Genomic DNA, 18904 nt, shown 5'->3' with positions numbered 1-18904 from the left:
TGAGTAGATTTAGTATCACATATTAAATTTTGTATTTGTGATATAACACTATTTTGGTATTTTTGACTTTGCACTCTAGATTTCTACCATTGCGATAAATTTAAATTTGTTTACATTCTGCTCTGAATTCTGAACTAATCAACTGCTTCTCACTTCAATTCTTAATCTAACTCACTGACTCTTTTGCCCACAGCAGTAACTCCCCGTTCTCTCTCTGTGTACACAACGCACTTGACAAAACAAAATCTTTCAGCATTATTGTTTTTTTAAAGACTGTGAACAATAAATTAAGCAAGCAGTGACAGCCATTTTACTGCACAGCGTTTTGATAAACATATGTTAATAAGTCAAAATAAAGGTTAGTTTCCCATAGCGCTATGCAATACTGTGAGACTCTATTGTTATGTAGCATGCTGAGCAGTAAAGCACAGAATAAGATAAACATAGGTTAGTTTTTGTCAATTTGCCTAGAAATAAGTGTAGGTTGTTATCTCTGTAAGACATGGAAAATAACAGCTTTAATATCTACTAATATTTTAACTGTTTGATTAATTATTCATTGTTAGCTTGAGGTTCACATTCAAAACCGATCTGGTTAAAATCAATTTTTTAGATCTCACCCTAAGAGGAAAAATAGGTGAGTTGGTCGAGACGGGTGTGTACCGCAAGCCCATCTCTGGTAACACTTTGTTACATGGAAGAAGTAGTCATCCCAAATAAATTAGGTTTGCTATTGCAAAAGGACAATTCTCAAGGATGAGAAGAAATTGTTCAAATGATAGGGAATTTGAGCTTGAGGCAAACAAATTAAGTAAAAGGCTCAAAGAGAGGAAATACCTAGATCATGATATTAAAAGGGCCAGAGATTTAGTTGAATCTACATCAAGAGAATCACTTCTGGTAAGAAAACAGAAACCTACCACATATTTTGTTACCCAGTATGCACAAGTTACCAAAAAATTAATTTCCTCTGCCAATGGAAAAAACTATGAGATACAATCTTGTGTCAATTGTAAATCAAGCTATGTGATTTATCTTATCACTTGCACCCAGTGTCGGTTACAGTACATGGGTCCAACATCAAGAGACATGAGATCAAGGATTAGGGAACATCTGTCAACCATTAATGTGGGCAATTTGTCTACCCCTTTGGTGCGGCATTTTTCTACCAAACATGGAGGTGATCTTAAAACCTTTCAGTGTTTGTCATTCAGAAAGTAGTGCCAAGGGGTGGGAACTTGGACCACATTTTGGCAAAAAGAGAGATATTTTGGATCTTCCAATTGGAGACCAGATTACCTAAAGGTTTAAACTCCATATACAACATGATAAATTATTGGGAGTAAGGCATATAATTAATGAGGGGTGGAGATGACCTCCTTTAACACCAACCATATATATATATATATATATATATATATTTCCTGGGGGCCCCAAATTACTGAACAAATGCTGTGAGTAATAATTATATTACGCAAGATTTAGAATACATGGTTAATAATTATTTAACAGAGTGTAGTATTTTGGTGTCCCAGTCCCAGTATAATCTACATAATTAATGGGGGGGTTTAAGGTTTGTGAGATAATAATTATGTCTTAAAGGGTTATGTTTATATAATAAGTATTAAGCCATACAGTACCATATATATTTATATCTTTGTTTAAGTCTGATGGTAAATTATCTCTCTGTATGTAATACTTTTTTGAATTTCATTATCCATTAAGCCCCCATGATCTTCTAATTCCAGTTTACAATAATTTAATTGTTAATAAGCAAATAAGGGTTTTCTCTTTTGCATTACCACTTTTTCTGTCATATATATTTTTTTTTTTGGTAGCAGGACGAGTATTAGTCCTTAAATAGTATGGAATTGTGGTGTAGAGAAACTCCATTTCATAATGCTGAGGCATATGGGGTTCACGGTGTTAAAACACAAACGGCTAGATTTAGAGTTCTGCGGCATAAGGGGTGCGTTAGCTACGCATGTTTTTTTTTCCCCGCACCTTTTAAATACCGCTGGTATTTAGAGTTCACAGAAGGGCTGCGTTAGGCTCCAAAAAGGGAGCATAGAGCATAATTTACCGCCACTGCAACTCGAAATACCAGCGGTGCTTACGGACGCGGCCAGCTTCAAAAACGTGCTCGTGCACGATTCCCCCATAGGAAACAATGGGGCATTTTGAGCCGAAAAAAAACCTAACACCTGCAAAAAAGCAGCGTTCAGCTCCTAATGCGGCCCCATTGTTTCCTATGGGGAAACACTTCCTAAGTCTGCACCTAACACCCTAACATGAACCCCGAGTCTAAACACCCCTAACCTTACACTTATTAACCCCTAATCTGCCGACCCCGCTATCGCTGACCCCTGCATTACACAATTAACCCCTAATCTGCCGCTCCGTACACCGCCGCAACCTACGTTATCCCTATGTACCCCTAATCTGCTGCCCCTAACACCGCCGACCCCTATATTATATTTATTAACCCCTAATCTGCCGCCCCCAACGTCGCCTCCACCTACCTACAATTATTAACCCCTAATCTGCCGACCGGACCTCACCGCTACTCTAATAAATGTATTAACCCCTAAAGCCAAGTCTAACCCTAACCCTAACACCCCCCTAAGTTAAATATAATTTAAATCTAACGAAATAAATAAACTCTTATTAAATAAATTATTCCTATTTAAAGCTAAATACTTACCTGTAAAATAAACCCTAATATAGCTACAATATAAATTATAATTATATTGTAGCTATTTTAGGATTTATATTTATTTTACAGGCAACTTTGTATTTATTTTAACCAGGTACAATAGCTAATAAATAGTTAATAACTATTTAATAGTTACCTAGTTAAAATAATTACAAAATTACCTGTAAAATAAATCCTAACCTAAGTTACAATTAAACCTAACACTACACTATCAATAAATTAATTAAATACAATACCTACAAATAAATACAATTAAATAAACTAACTAAAGTACAAAAAATAAAAAATAACTAAGTTACAAAAAATAAAAAAATATTTACAAACATATTAAAAATATTACAACAATTTTAAGCTAATTACACCTACTCTAAGCCCCCTAATAAAATAACAAAGCCCCCCAAAATAAAAAAATGCCCTACCCTATTCTAAAATAAAATTAGAAAAGCTCTTTTACCTTACCAGCCCTTAAAAGGGCCTTTTGCGGGGCATGCCCCAAAGAAAACAGCTCTTTTGCCTGAAAAAAACCCATACAATACCCCCCCCAACATTACAACCCACCACCCACATACCCCTAATCTAACCCAAACCCCCCTTAAATAAACCTAACACTAAGCCCCTGAAGATCTTCCTACCTTATCTTCACCACACCAGGTATCACCGATTGGTCCAGGCTCCAATGTCTTGATCCAAGCCCAAGCGGGGGGCTGAAGACGTCCATCCTCCGGCTGAAGTCTTGATCCAAGCGGCGGCTGAAGAAGTCCATCTTTGGGCAGAAGTCTTCATCCTATCCGGGCAGAAGAGGACATCCGGACCGGCAAACATCTTCAGCCAAGCGGCATCTTCTATGTTCTTCCATCCGATGACGAGCGGCTCCATCTTCAAGACCTCCGGCGCGGATCCATCCTCTTCTTCCGACGACTAGACGACGAATGAAGGTTCCTTTAAGGGACGTCATCCAAGATGGCGTCCCTCGAATTCCGATTGGCTGATAGGATTCTATCAGCCAATCGGAATTAAGATAGGAAAATTCTGATTGGCTGATGGAATCAGCCAATCAGATTCAAGTTCAATCCGATTGGCTGATCCAATTCGAGGGACGCCATCTTGGAACCTTCATTCGTCGTCTAGTCATCGGAAGAAGAGGATGGATGCGCGCCGGAGGTCTTGAAGATGGAGCCGCTCATCATCGGATAGAAGAACATAGAAGATGCCGCTTGGCTGAAGATGTTTGCCGGTCCGGATGTCCTCTTCTGCCCGGATAGGATGAAGACTTCTGCCGAAGATGGACTTCTTCAGCCGCCGCTTGGATCAAGACTTCAGCCGGAGGATGGACATCTTCAGCCCCCCGCTTGGGCTTGGATCAAGACATTGGAGCCTGGACCAATCGGTGATACCCGGTGTGGTGAAGATAAGGTAGGAAGATCTTCAGGGGCTTAGTGTTAGGTTTATTTAAGGGGGGTTTGGGTTAGATTAGGGGTATGTGGGTGGTGGGTTGTAATGTTGGGGGGGGTATTGTATGTTTTTTTTTCCAGGCAAAAGAGCTGAATTCTTTGGGGCATGCCCCGCAAAAGGCCCTTTTAAGGGCTGGTAAGGTAAGAGCTTTTCTATTTTAATTTTAGAATAGGGTAGGGCATTTTTTTTATTTTGGGGGCTTTGTTATTTTATTAGGGGGCTTAGAGTAGGTGTAATTAGTTTAAAATTGTTGTAATATTTTTCTAATGTTTGTAAATATTTTTTTATTTTTTGTACTTTAGTTAGTTTATTTAATTGTATTTATTTGTAGGTATTGTATTTAATTAATTTATTGATAGTGTAGTGTTAGGTTTAATTGTAACTTAGGTTAGGATTTATTTTACAGGTAATTTTGTAATTATTTTAACTAGGTAACTATTAAATAGTTATTAACTATTTAATAGCTATTGTACCTGGTTAAAATAAATACAAAGTTGCCTGTAAAATAAATATATATCTACAATATAATTATAATTTATATTGTAGCTATATTAGGATTTATTTTACAGGTAAGTATTTAGCTTTAAATAGGAATAATTTATTTAATAAGAGTTAATTTATTTAGTTAGATTTAAATTATATTTAATTTAGGGGGGTGTTAGGGTTAGGGTTAGACTTAGCTTTAGGGGTTAATACATTTATTAGAGTAGCGGTGAGGTCCGGTCGGCAGATTAAGGGTTAATACTTGAAGTTAGGTGTCGGTGATGTTAGGGAGGGCAGATTAGGGGTTAATACTATTTATTATAGGGTTATTGAGGCGGGAGTGAGGCGGATTAGGGGTTAATAACTTTATTATAGTAGCGGCGAGGTCCGGTCGGCAGATTAGGGGTTAATAAGTGTAGGTAGGTGTCAGCGACGTTGAGGGGGGCAGATTAGGGGTTAATAAATATAATATAGGGGTCGGCGGTGTTAGGGGCAGCAGATTAGGGGTACATAGGGATAATGTAGGTGGCGGCGGTGCGCGGTCGGCAGATTAGGGGTTAAAAAAATTTAATAGAGTGGCGGCGATGTGGGGGGGCCTCGGTTTAGGGGTACATAGGTAGTTTATGGGTGTTAGTGTACTTTAGAGCACAGTAGTTAAGAGCTTTATGAACCGGCGTTAGCTCCTGGCTTTTTTCTGCGGCTGGAGTTTTGTCGTTAGATTTCTAACGCTCACTTCAGCCACGACTCTAAATACCAGCATTAGAAAGATCCCATTGAAAAGATAGGATACGCAAATGGCGTAGGGGGATCTGCGGTATGGAAAAGTCGCGGCTGCAAAGTGAGCGTTAGACCCTTTCCTGACTGACTCCAAATACCAGCGGGCGGTAAAAACCAGCATTAGGAGCCTCTAACGCTGGTTTTGGCGGCTAACGCCAAACTCTAAATCTAGGCGAAAATGTTGTATAATATGAAATAGTATTTGCATATGTTGCTCTGTGTATCCATATAACAATGAGAGGGTTAACATGTTCACAGCAGACACCCATTTGTTTTAATTAGTTAACGCTATTAGCCAATAGTAAAATACATTCTGTCTTTTAAATAGTAAGAGAAGTCTTAGCACACCAGGCTATGATTACGGCTCTCTAAGCCGAAACGCGTAAGCCCAGTGCTGCGCCTGCTCTGTCACTGCTCTGTAAGGTGCTTCCCAGTACCACTTTTAAATGTCACAAATAAAGTTTGGATTTTTTTACATCCAAGGAGTGGATCGTCTTATTTTCAATGTGTCTTAAATTTCCCAGTTGATCCGGTAAACTCTGTCTAAGCAGCCCATGGTAATTGCCAGTACTACCGGCTCCCCCTCACAGGCTTCCGGCACCACATAGTGATGTCATCTGAGCACCTTGGAAGGAAGCATACATTACCCCACACAGAGACATGGAGAAACGCTGCAAGTGAAAGTGAAGGAGTTTGGGAGCAAGTCTCTCAATGTACCGTAGGAGTAGGGGAGGTCCTTCTACCACAACATAAGCATGAGTCTTGAAATAAGGGGACATTATATTTTGTTATGTTGCTCTGATGTTTACATAGCCTGAGGGGTGTTTTGCTGGATAAGGAACTGTTTGTCAATTCTGACTGTGTATGCATATAATTGGAAAATACACACAACAACCCTTTTTTTTCTATTATCTGATTAATTATTTGTGCATGGAATCATGAAGAGTTTCCAATCCCTTTCACCTATATAGCATATTCATGTAGCATTAATGTTCAAATCCCACAATGCACAGTGTTTTTCTGTTTATGGAAAGGTAATGGCATCTTCCTGCTAAACATATACTGGGTTTGTAACAACCAATATTGAAATGTTCGTGCATCTTATTCTCTTCCAGTAATGTGGTATCAATTGCATGGTACAATTATATAATAAATGGAATAATATTTGATTTTGCATCCCAGTTAAATAGCAGTATTAAATAAAAAGCTGACGGGATCTACTCCAGTATAATTGCCACCATATTTGTAGCATGTTCCATTTCTCTCTGCATGCCCTCCAACAATAATCCATGGCACTATAGAAGAGAAATAAGGACATTCCAAGCAAAGTTGTGAAAGTGCATTATGGTGACCAAGCTAATCCAAAATGGCAGCTTCAGCCATTTTGTTGCGTCTTTATTTCTTCTGCAATTGTCTGAATCTCAGTCACTGCTTGGCTGGTTTACTACTGACTAGGGCCAGATAAGAGTGGATTGCTTTAGTTACTTCTCATTGCTGTTATTTGGTGTTTGTTGTGAAAATTTTCCCTTTGGGTGAAGCTGTCATCTGCAGGAACTGTTTGCAGTTCTTGGATTGAGAATGGGTGGCAGTGTGAACAGAAATGGGATTTCCCAAAAATCTGAACACAGACCTAGGGACACTCTGAAGATAGTGGCAAGGTGCAGTACTATTAAACCGAGCTTCAAAAGCTCCTGCCTCCTCAAATATAAATCATTATGAGTTCACATATATAATGTTTAAGAAAATAAAATAAAAAAACACACAGATCAAACAAACTTGTTAGAATAGAATTAAAGGACAATTAAATACAGGACAATTGCATAGACAAGAGATGCATAATAAAATTGCAATTACACTTACTCTTACTTTCAGAGGAGCAGCAGTTTATTTTTTATCTGATACATTTTAAATTTCTTGCATTTGCCGGCCCCGGTATCATGTGACAGCCATTAGCAAATCACAGACTCATATACGTTTACATTGTGAACTCTTGCACATGCTCAATAGGAACTGGTGCCTCAGAGACTGTGTACAATTTGATAATATAAGTACATTTAGAAGTTTTTTTATTAATTGCATGCTCTACCTGAATTATGAAAGAATAATTTTGACTTTAGTGTCTCTTTAAGCGATAGTAGTTGTTAGAGATATTTTGGGTATATCAAAGTGAGTCAATACTGAAACATGTTACTACAGCATATCAATCAAGATTGAACACATAGGGGGCCGAATTATCAAAGTACGAGCGGACATGATCCGCTGCACATCGATAAATGCCTGATGAAATGCTTGTGCAATACTGACTCCTGCAGATTTGCGCTAGCAGGGGGTGTCAATTAACCCGATTGTATCCGATCCGGCGGATTGCTGTCTGCCACCTCAGAGGTGGCGGACGAGTTAAGGAGCAGCGGTCTTATGACCGCTGCTTCTTAGCTTCCACTTCAGGCAGACCTGAAGCGGAGTGGGTCAGAAGCAGCATCCGCTGCTTAATAAATCGACCCCATAGGCTCAGCAATAGAAAATTATACTCATGGTATAGGCCACTGGTTTTCCAATCTGTCCTCAGGCCTCCCTAATAGGTCAGATTTTGAGAATATCTGAGCTGGAGCACAGGTGAAATAATCAGCTGATTACTAAATGTGGTTATTTTACCTGATCTCACCTAAGGTTATCTAGAAAACCTGACCTGTTGTGGAGGCCCTGAGCACTGGTTTGAAAACCAGTGGTATAGGCTGTACAGGATGTTAAATTATATCTGCTCATAGCTATGAATCTGGAAAGATGTACATTCCATTTTATGTCAAATGAAAATATATTTCCAAGCAAAATATATGTACAAGTGATTTTTAAACCAGTCATATAAAATTAATGCCATCTGTTTATTTTTTTCATTTGTGAAATTTCTATACAAGAAACATTACTATAAGCTAATAGCTTTGGTTCTGCTGAAGTGGTTTCAATTATATAAACAGAGAATAAATATTCCCTTCTATATATTTCTAGGAAACAGGAATTCTTAAACGGAACTGTCAGGAGATGTCTTTATGCATGATCATGGGCATAAAGTCTATGTAAGAATACCATTTTAGACTGAGCATTAAACTGTTTAGCTGGTGTAAAGGCTTCCATTTTACACCTAGTTTGCACACTTCCTCATTCTGTTTTAGACCCCTGACAAAGTGCAAAGGATAAGGCATGAAATAAGATGCCTAGGCTTGGACTCTTGTCTGCTTGATAAAAGCTATGTTTTAAACTACAAAAGACGTCTGCTTGAATTTGTAACATACTCATTCTGTTCTCATGCCAGGGAGAGAAAAAACAAAGAATTATGAGACAAGCAAAAATATTAAAGACTACGATGCTACAACATATTTTAATCACATTCTAATATAATGCTACCAGTGACTATTGGTTTCATTTTACAGTAGAAAAATAAGTAAAGCAGGTACTTATGACTTTTCTAGTCATTTTTGTATATCTTTTTCTACATCCCCAGAGTGTATCTTGTAGGTTCAAAATTATGAGCCAGGTGCATTCGACTCAGAGATTTCTTAATCGGTGTAGAAGCTCATTCATATTGGTAAATAAATGAGTCTCAAGTAAAACAAAGCAAATTTTCGGCTAGATTATGAGTTTTGCGTTAGAGGCTATGCGCTGGTATTACAGGTTTTTACAAACCCAGCGTTAAAAGACAAGAAGTGAGCGTTGAGAAAAATGTTGCTCATTACCGCACTCCAATACCAGCGCTGCTTAAGTCAGCGGTGAGCTGGTCGTACATGCTCGTGCACGATTTTCCCATAGGAATCAACGGGGAGAGCCGGCTGAGAAAAAGTCTAACAACTGCAAAAAAGAAGTGTAAAACTCCTTAACGCAGCCCCATTGATTCCTATGGGGAAATAAAAGTTATGTCTACACCTAACACCCTAACATGAACCCCGAGTCTAAACACCCCTAATCTTACACTTATTAACCTCTAATCTGCCGCCCCGACATCGCCGACACCTGCATTATATTTATTAACCCCTAATCTGCCGCTCCGGACACCGCCACCACCTACATTATACTTATGAACCCCTAATCTGCTGCCCCCAACATCGCCAACACCTACATACTATTTATTAACCCCTAATCTGCCACTCCCAACGTCGTCAACACTATATTAAAGTTATTTACCCCTAAACCTAAGTCTAACCCTAACACCCCCTAACTTAAATATAATTACAATAAATCTAAATAAAAATTACTATCATTAACTAAATTATTCCTATTTAAAACTAAATACTTACCTGTAAAATAAACCCTAAGATAGCTACAATATAACTAATAGTTACATTGTAGCTATCTTAGGGTTTATTTGTATTTTACAGGCAAGTTTGTATTTATTTTAACTAGGTAGAATAGTTATTAAATAGTTAACTATTTAATAACTACCTAGCTAAAATAAATACAAAAGTACCTCTAAAATAAAACCTAACCTAAGTTACACTAACACCTAACACTACACTATAATTAAATAAATTAACTAAATTAAATACAATTACCTAACTTAAATTAAATTAGCTAAGTGCAAAAAAACCCCCACTAAATTACAGAAAATAATAAACAAATTACAGATATTTAAACTAATTACACCTAATCTAAATGCCCTTTTAAAATAAAAAAGCCCCCCCAAAATAAAAAAACCCTAGCCTAAACTAAACTACCAATAGCCCATAAAAGGGCCTTTTGCGGGGCATTGCCCCAAAGTAATCAGCTCTTTTACCTGTAAAAAAAAATACAAACAACCCCCCAAACAGTAAAACCCACCACCCACACAACCAACCCCCCAAATAAAATACTATCTAAAAAAACCTAAGCTCCCCATTGCCCTGAAAAGGGCATTTGGATGGGCATTGCCCTTAAAAGGGCAGTTAGCTCTATTGCGGCCCAAAGTCCCTAACCTAAAAATAAAACCCGCCCAATACACCCTTAAAAAAACCTAACACTAACCCCCTGAAGATCGAGTTACCGGGAGAAGTCTTCATCCAAGCCGGGCCGAAGTCCTCAACAAAGCCGGGAGAAGTCGTCATCCAAGCCGGGCGAAGTGGTCCTCCAGACGGGCAAAAGTCTTTATCCAGACGGCATCTTCTATCTTCATCCATCCGGCGCGGAGCGGGTCCATCTTCAAGACATCCGACGCGGAGCATCCTCTTCATCCGACGACTAAAGCTGAATGAAGGTACCTTTAAGTGACGTCATCCAAGATGGCGTCTCTTAGATTCCAATTGGCTGATAGAATTCTATCAGCCAATCGGAATTAAGGTAGAAAAAATCCTATTGGAACAGCCAATAGAATGCGAGCTCAATCCTATTGGCTGATTGGATCAGCCAATACGATTGAACTTCAATCCTATTGGCTGATTGCATCAGCCAATAGGATTTTTTCTACCTTAATTCCGATTGGCTGATATAATTCTATCAGCCAATCGGAATCTAAGGGACGCCATCTTGGATGACGTCACTTAAAGGTACTTTCATTCAGCTTTAGTCGTCAAATGAAGAGGATGCTCTGCGTCAGATGTCTTGAAGATGGACCCGCTCTGCGCTGGATGAATGAAGATAGAAGATGCCGTCTGGATGAAGACTTCTGCCCGTCTGGAGGACCACTTCACCCGCTTGGATGAAGACTTCTCCCGTCTTCGTTGAAGACTTTGGCCCGGCTTGGATGAAGACTTCTCCCGGTAAGTCGATTTTCAGGGGGTTAGTGTTAGGTTTTTTTAAGGGTGTATTGGGTAGGTTTTATATTTAGGTTAGGGACTTTGGGCCGCAATGGAGCTAACTGCCCTTTTAAGGGGGGTTGTTTGTATTTTTTTTACAGGTAAAAGAGCTGATTACTTTGGGGCAATGCCCCACAAAAGGCCCTTTAAGGGCTATTGGTAGTTTAGTTTAGGTTAGGGTTTTTTTTATTTTGGGGGGGCTTTTTTATTTTAATAGGGCTATTAGATTAGGTGTAATTAGTTTAAATATCTGTAATTTGTTTATTATTTTCTGTAATTTAGTGTTTTTTTTGTACTTTAGCTAATTTAATTTAGGTAATTGTATTTAATTTAGTTAATTTATGTAATTATAGTGTAGTGTTAGGTGTTAGTGTAACTTAGGTTAGGTTTTATTTTACAGGTACATTTGTATTTATTTTAGCTAGGTAGTTATTCAATAGTTAATAACTATTTAATAACTATTCTAAGATAGATACATTGTAACTATTAGTTATATTGTAGCTAGCTTAGGGTTTATTTTATAGGTAAGTATTTAGTTTTAAATAGGAATAATTTAGTTAATGATAGTAATATTTATTTAGATTTATTGTAATTATATTTAAGTTAGGGGGTGTTAGGGTTAGACTTAGGTTTAGGGGTAAATAACTTTAATATAGTGGCGGCGATGTTGGGGGCAGCAGATTAGGGGTTAATAAATGTAGGTAGGTTGCGGCAACATTGGGGCGGCAGATTAGGGGTTAATAAATAGTATGTAGGTGTCAGCGATGTTGGGGGCAGCAGATTAGGGGTTCATAAATATAATGTAGGTGGCGGCGGTGTCCGGAGCGGCAGATTAGGGGTTACATTTTTTATTATAATGTTTGCGATGCGGGAGGGCCTCGGTTTAGGGGTTAATAGGTAGTTTATGGGTGTTAGTGTACTTTTTAGCACTTTAGTTATGTGTTTTATGTTACGGAGTTGTACCATAAAACTCATAACTACTGACTTTTAAATGCGTTAGGACTCTTGACAGGGTAGGGTGTACCGCTTACTTTTTGGCCTCCCAGGACAGACTCGTAATATCAGCGCTATGGAAGTCCCATAGAAAAAAGACTTTACAAAGTTTACGTAAGTCGTTTTGCGGTAAGGCCAAAGAAGTGTGCGGTGACCCTAAACCTTCAAGACTTGTAATACCAGCGGGCGTAAAAAAGCAGCGTTAGGACCTGTTAACGCTGCTTTTTAACCCTAACGCACAACTTGTAATCTAGCCGCTAGTTTCTTACCATTTATGTTGTATGCAGGTAATTTGTAATACATTGCTTAAAGGTACATAGAGGTCAAATTTAAATGTCAGGATACAGATAAAATTTACAATTAAAACATAAAAACACATTTTGTGGTTAACTTCTGTCATCAGATTTATCTGATAAAGATATTCTCACGAGCATGCACATATTTTATGAAAAGAGGCATTTATGTGCAGCCACCATTCAGCATCTAGCTCCCGCAGTAGATTGCTGTTCCCGAGCCTACTTAGGTATGCTTTTCAGCCAAGTAAACTGGAAAGTTTTTTAAATTGCTATCATGAAAGTTTCATTTTGACTGTAATGTTAACTTTTATTTCTGTTTAATTATAAAAGAAATCTCTAACACATCTCTAAATCTCTAAACAACCATACTAGTAGTATGTATGATCAGTAGAACCATTTAGAGGAATTGGGGGCGGAATTATCAAGTTGCAAATGGAGCTTGATGCCCCTTGTCCGAGTGGAGCTTGATGGACCTGTGTTCCATAACCTGTCCGCCTGCTCTGAGGCCGCGGACAGAAATCAACACGATTGAATACGATCGGGTTGATTGACGACCCCTGCTAGTGGCCGATTGGCCCGCGAATCTGCAGGGGGCGGTATTGCACAACAGTTCTGGTGAACTGCTTGTGCAATGATAAATGTCGACAGCGTATGCTGTGCAATGATAAATATGGCCCCTAGAATGCAAATGATATTCGTTTTTGTGACTATTGCAGACATCCCTACTCTCCCTGAAGTTCAGGGAGTCTCCCTGATTGTAATAGCGACTCGCTGATGCCAGCAAATAGAATGCAATCTCCCTGAAACTCCAAGTACCATGATCCAATGTGGCCCAAATCCGGAAAAGTGTTTCTTTAAGGAATGGCTTTAGTTGCTGGGACGTTATAGAACCCTCAAAGCATGTACCAGTAACCAAAAAGCCCCCCCCCCCTGATTTTAATAAAATAAAACACAAATACTACCTTATTTACTTCACGTAATTAAACTTCGTATTCTTAAATATTTAAGCATTCAACAAGCGTACGATCACTGGAAAATAGGTTTGTTGTATGTGGTTGTACAATAAAGCTACTTTTTTTAATGTGACTTTAGTGGGAAGCTACTTTAATGATAAGTCTCTATCTTATTTAGGGTTTCAAGGTAGCCAATATATACCTGGGAGGGGGGGGGGGGTCGGCGCAGTAGCGGGTGAACCCACCTCCCTAAAATGAGATTTTGCAGGTTGGGATGTCTGCTATTGGGTTTTTATTTCATTATAAACTTATTTTATTCTCTAATATATTTATTAATATTGCGCTGTTATGCACAGATATAAAGATAATGTACAGTCAGTGCAGAATAACATTTTTTTTTTTTTACTTTCTTTTTATTGAGCAAAGTTAGCGATACATATAGACCCATTCCTTTGGGTTTTGCTACATTCAAAGTGATAAACAGTTTTATTTATTTTCCCCCTCTATTTCGTCCCCCCTCCCCCCAAGCCCTCTCAGATTTGTATTGCTAATTGGTTAGGTTGTTTCTTTTTTCTTACATTGGACTATCCTGTCCAATAGTGTTTCTGTTGTCGGGAAGGGAAGAAAAAACAAAACAAAAAAAAACAGATTTTCCTCTCCCCAGACCCCCCGCCCCCCCCCCCCCCACGATCTAGTCTATACAAAAACTATCCCATTCAATCCTGATCTCTATACACTGAGGACCATTCACCTCTCAGATGAGCATTTAGCAAGTATTCTGTTTGTAAAAAGGGGAGCAGTATCTGTTTTTGCTTTTGTATGTCTAGAGTTTTTATGTAGCATTCCCATTTTTTAAGAAACGTCGATGTACGTTGAGTTGTGTTGAATTGAGCATCATATTGCTCAATGAGTAGATGTATCCACAATTTATGAATAAGATGTTTTACCATAGGGCATTTCCTCTCTATCCATAGGGACAGAACACAGCTTCTGGCTAATAGGAAGATTAGAGGTAAAATAGGACAGAGTCTATTAAGACTACTATCCCAATTTAAGAAACAAATCATCTCTAATCCAATAGTGAGTTTGAGCTTAAAGGTTGTTAATAGCCAGTATTGTAATCTGCCCCAGAAATTCTTGATGCGAGGACAGTCATGAAAATAATGGTATAAATCTGGGGCATGAGTTAGGCATTTAATACAATGGTTATCAATCGACGAGTTCCAATGTGAGATACGTTTAGGAGTAAGATAGTCTTGGTTCAGCATGCGAACCTGAGATTCTCTCAGTTGCGAGGATAGGGTAGCTTTTTTAGTCTTTTCTAGACTCATTTTAAGAATTGGAGTAGTTATATTTCCAATCCTTAGCTTCCACTTGTCTAAAAGAGATTCTTGTAGTTCTGATACGGTTTTACGTAATAAAATTTGATAAATTAATGTAATTGAGTACCGTCCATTTTTAAATGCGGCATGTATGGGCGCAAAAGGTGAGAGAGACCAAAATTTTTTATTTTTGTCTTTAAGGTTATTAATATAGTGCCTTGTCTGTAGGTAGGCAAAAAAGTGGGTATGGGGTATATTAAATTGTTTATTTAATTCCTGGAAAGATTTCACTGTGTGAGTGGACTGGTCCAGAAGGCAACCAACCACGTTTATCCCCTTGGTCTCCCATACTCGAAAAGTATGTATTTAGGATCAGGTTGGAAAATACCCAGGTGATTAAGAAATAGCTTCCAGACTCGCAATGAGTCATTATATAAAATATTGTTTTTAACCACTAGGGGTAGTTTACTCTTATCTGTGTAGGGGAGAAAAGATATGTTAATATCCCCCAAAGCAGCTTGTTCTAAGTCTTTATGATAAAAATGTGCAGTGTCGAGCTGCCAGTCAAGTACCAATCTTAAAAGAAGTGCCCAGTTATAGAATCTAAAGTCTGGTAGTGCCAGTCCTCCATCGGAGTATGGGAGACAAAGTTTTCCCACTGCTATACGTGGTTTTTTATTTTTCCAGAGAAAGCGTTTAATAGCTTGATTAAGTAATGTGAGATCTTCTCTGTTCAATAAAAAGGGTAACATGGATAAGGTGTATAAGATTCGTGGTAATATAACCATTTTAATTAGATTGATGCGACCTGATAGAGATAAAGGTAGCAGAAACCAGCTATCAAGCTGCTGGGAACTTTGTATGCATTGTCTGGTAATGTTAAGCTGGTAAATAAGATTAGGATTCTGATGGAGGAGAATACCTAAGTAAGTTAGAGATGAGGTGGTCTCTTTAAAGGGATATATTGTTCTACTGTATGACCACTTTCTTAACCACAATATTTCAGATTTTGATATGTTTATTTTATAACCTGAAAAAGTACCAAACTCTTCTATAATATTAAGAATTTTCGGAATAGAATTTGCGGGGTCATTTACGAAAAGTAGCATATCGTCTGCGTATAGTGCTAGGTGGTGATAAGAGTCTTTAATATTGATTCCCTCATATGTTTGGCGTAGTTTATGAGCCAGAGGCTCCAATGCTAGATCAAAAAGGAGGGGCGAAAGTGGACAGCCTTGTCTGGTTCCTCTTTGTAGGGGAATATCGCCAGAGAAAAAACCGTTAGCCATTATTCGTGCCTTTGGTGCAGTGTACATATTAGAAATTGCCTGTAAGAAAGAGCCCTGTATATTGAAAAGCCTCATAGTCTTCAGAAGATGCTGCCATTCAACGCGATCGAAGGCCTTCTCTGCATCCAAGGATAACAGGAAGGCCTCCTTTCCCTGCGTATTTGAATCATTTCTACTAGCCCAGTAATGATTAATTATGTGTAGAACTCTACGTAGATTCACGACCGAGGATCTACCTGTGACAAAACCCGTCTGATCTGCGTGTAGGATATCTGGCAGGAGTGATTGTAATCTAGAGGCTAATATTTTCGTGTATATTTTATAGTCTGAGTTGAGAAGTGATATCGGTCGATACGCTTCAGTCAGTGTATGATCCTTGTTTTTTTTTGGAATTAAAGTGATATTTGCTAGTGAGAAAAATACCGATGGGGTAGCCTTTTCTATGAAGTATGTGTTCAACAAATTCAGTAAGGTTACGGATAGCTGTGATTGTAAGATCTTATAAAATTCGATTGGAAGGCCGTCAGGCCCAGGAGTTTTCCCCAATGCGAGAGACGATATTGTATTATTTAATTCTTCTGTAGTGATGGGAGCATTTAAGTTAGATAGTTGTTCTTGAGATAGTTGAGGTAATTTAATATTTTCCCAGAAAGATGCATTGCTGGAATGCTCAATGTCTACCTGTCTAGTATATAATTGCTTATAATAATCTTCGAAGCAGGTAAGAATATCCTGGGTTTTTGTAAAGGTTTTCCCTCTATAGGAGATAAGAGCAATATTTTTTTTTATGGATCTTTTATTTACTAGAGAGGCCATGAGCTTACCTGCCTTGTTTCCATAGTGTAGATATATGGAGTTTCTCTTGAGGAGTCCCTGAGCTGCCTGACGTTTCACAAAAGTATCTAGGGATGTTTTAGCTTCTATATAGAGATTAAAGTGAGGTCTAGATTTAGTTTCGCAAAACTTCTGATATGTGTGCGTTACCTCTTTGCTCAGGTCGATAAATCTTTTTTGTGCTTTCCGGCGGACGTGTGCTACATAGGAAACAATGTTACCTGTTAACACCGCTTTGGCAGTCTCCCAGAAAAGCTCTGGGGATGCGCTATGTTCTTTATTATCGGTGGTAAAATCCGTCCAGGCATGTAATAGGAATTCACGAAACGAATCTGATCTGTATAAGTGTACGGGAAATCTTAATGTGTTTCTGTTCGAGATTGGGCCATCGTAGGCAAGAGCAAATTCAACCGGCGCATGATCTGATAAAAAAACATTATGTATTTTATCTGAGTGTACATTAGGAATCAGAGCGTCAGATATTAAAAATAAATCTATGCGTGAGCTTGAGGTCTTCGCCTTTGATACACACGTAAAATCCCTATCAGTGGGATGTCTTAGTCTCCAAATATCACTGACCAATAGATCGGAAAAGAGCCTGGAAAAAACAGATTTTTCAAATTTACCTGTAAAAGTACTGCCCTTTTTTTTGGAGCCTTCAGGGCCTGACATCCTATCACACAGTGGGTTCGGAGTTAGATTAAAATCACCCCCAATGATCATGTATGAGCCTAGAAATGGCATCATTCTTTGAGTGAGATTCTGCCAAAAACGTTTATCTTTTTTATTTGGGGCGTATATATTGCACAAGGTATATATGTGTGTCTCTATCTTAGCTTGCACGATTAGGTATCTACCCTCTGGGTCCTTTAGTGTCTGTAAAATTTCAACTGATTTTCTTTTCCCAAACAGGATTGCTAAACCTCTACTGGCCTTAGTATAAGATACATATTGGAGCTCACTTACCCAGTCCTTCCTCAATTTGTCATGTTCTTTATCATCAAGGTGCGTTTCTTGAAGCATAGCAACATCCACATTAAGTCTGCGCATATGTGTCAAGATTGCTTTTCTTTTTATTGGAGAGTTAATTCCAGCAACATTCCATGAGCAAAATTTAAATATCATACTTCTTTAATAATGGAGAGGGAAGATTGATCCACGAGTGGGGGGGGGGGCAGGCAGAGGAGGGGACAGAAACGAAGGAGAGAAGAAAAGACCAAAGGAGAGAAAAAAGAGGAGGAGAGAGAGAGGAAAAAGAAAAAAAAAACAAAAAACAAAAAAAACACATAAGTCTACTGACTTCTAAGTGATGTCCGTGCTCTTTACAATGACATTTCAAAACACATTTTTTAAAATTTACGCTTAAGTTCCAAGCAATCAAACATAGCAATAAATCCAAAATTATAATTAACAATTCTCTTATAACCATTTCAATCTATACAACAAGTCTTGTTTAAAATCCTCTCTAACGAGGGTTTTGCACATGCTATATAATTCCAACTAGTGTACCCTATTGAACTAATTTGTTCTATACAGCCTGGTTAGGTGAGTGTCTAGGAGTCGTTACAGTGGATTTAAGATACTCTGTCACCTCTCCAGGAGAGTCAAAAAATTTAGGGCCTGATGTGGTAAGTAATTTCAATTTTGCTGGGTAGAGCAAGTAGACCTTATGTCCCTCTTTGTTAAGAGCCGTACATATTGGTGAAAATTCCCTACGGCGTTTTGATAGTTCTACCGAGTAATCTTGAAACAAGGAAATTTTAACATTATTATACATTACAGCGGGAGTAAGACGGTATGCTCTCAGGATGGCTATTTTCGACTGGAAGTGTAAGAATCTCACCATTACTTGACGAGGGTAGCTACCCCTCTCCAAGGACCTCTCTGGTCCGATTCTATGCGCTCTTTCAACACTTTGCTTAAAAGAGGCGGGCTCCAAACCTAGTAAGGTTGGAAGAGTGGTTTCCACGAAGGCGAGAAGCTCATTATTTTTCACAGCCTCTGGTATGCCTACCAAACGCAGATTATTGCGT

At 38.4% G+C, this 18904-nt stretch overlaps 1 pseudogene; it reads right to left on the bottom strand.

Moving 5' to 3' along the window:
• The window catches only part of LOC128658090 (zinc finger protein 292-like), a 139940-nt pseudogene extending 122019 nt beyond the window's left edge, over nucleotides 1-17921 (bottom strand).
• Nucleotides 17922-18904: the final 983 nt, after the last annotated feature.

Source organism: Bombina bombina, chromosome 4 (assembly GCF_027579735.1).
Source record: "Bombina bombina isolate aBomBom1 chromosome 4, aBomBom1.pri, whole genome shotgun sequence".
NCBI lineage: Eukaryota > Metazoa > Chordata > Amphibia > Anura > Bombinatoridae > Bombina > Bombina bombina.
This window is presented reverse-complemented; position numbering and strand designations above follow the sequence as displayed.